Here is a 1495-nt window from a genome sequence, read left to right as displayed (position 1 = left end):
GGCTAAAGTGTCTAACATTGTTATGATCACAAGCATAATTTTCAAGCAAAAAATAACTGAACTTTGCAGAAATAGTTATGTATATAATTTTGTTCATAAGGAAGTTATGGAGTAGAGAGCATACTGTCTGTCATATAATCAAAATTTTGCTGGCATGGAGAGAACTTGTGGATTAATTTATTAAGGGATTTGAAACCCACATTTTTTCTTTCTTTCATGATTCAGATAGAGCATGCAATTTTAAGCAACTTTATATTTTACTTATATTAACTATTTTTCCTCGTTCTCTTGGTTTCTTTATTTGAAAAAGCAGGAATGTAATCTTAGGAGCCTGCCCATTTTTGGTTCACCATCTGGGTACCTCTTGCTGATTGGTGGCTAAATTTAGCCACCAATCAGCAAGTACTACACAGGTGCTGAACCAAAATCAACCACACAGGTGCTGAACCAAAAATGAGCTGACTCCTAAGTTTACATTCCTGCTTTTTCAAATAAGAGAACGAAGAAAAATTGATAATAGGAGTAAATTAGAAAGTTGCTTAAAATTGCATGCTCTATCTGAATCATGAAAGAAAAAGGTTTACATTTCAAACACTTCATTGCAATCATTTATATTATCTCATTTACAAGTTTCATGCTCATGCACAAGAAGGGAGAGTCTAGTCAAAATTAAACTTCCATGATTCAGTTGGGGCATTCAATTTTAAGCATTTTTTCAATTTATAATCAAATTTGCTTTGTAGGCCCATATTCTAATTTCTAAGCCCTTGAAGGCTGCTCCTTATCTCAGTGCATTTTTACAGTTTTTCACAGCTAGACAGCGCTAGTTCATGTGTGCCATATAGATAACATTGTGCTCACTCTTGTGTAGTTATGTATGAGGCAGCACTGATTGTCTAAATTGTAAGTCTGTCAAAAGAACTGAAATAAGGGGTTACCTGTTCGAAATTAAATTACCTGTTCGAATCAGTTCTGATATATACCGTATTACACGGTATATATCAGAACTGATTCGAACAGGTAATTTCATCTATTGCTATTGATCTGGTTGATGGCGAGGAGCTTGACCAGTTACACGGAAGGTACTTTATTTGACATCTACAGTGAACCCCCGGGTTGGGTTACACACCAAGCACTTGTGATTTTACATGCTTCATTAGCGCATATATTGTGAGTGAAACTGTTGTCTACTATGAACCCCCTGGTTTGGGTTACATATTGAACATCTGTGATAATATGCTATACTGACGTATTTACCGTGAGTGAAATTATTTAAAGGGTGTGAGGTTGGATTTGCAGCTGGAGTTTACCTCGCTTACAAATAGCTGTTTACAGATCAGAAGTGGGACCGCTCGTATAAGAGCTGAAATTTTCTGTGTGATAAAATATAACAAGGACTATAAACACCATTAGTAATTTCAAGGATTTACAAGTATCCTGAGTCTATTATCAGACATTACATGCCTAGATTGACCGGACTATACATCAACACACT

The sequence above is a fragment of the Bombina bombina genome, chromosome 7 (assembly GCF_027579735.1).
Source record: "Bombina bombina isolate aBomBom1 chromosome 7, aBomBom1.pri, whole genome shotgun sequence".
NCBI classification, from domain to species: domain Eukaryota; kingdom Metazoa; phylum Chordata; class Amphibia; order Anura; family Bombinatoridae; genus Bombina; species Bombina bombina.
This window is presented reverse-complemented; position numbering follows the sequence as displayed.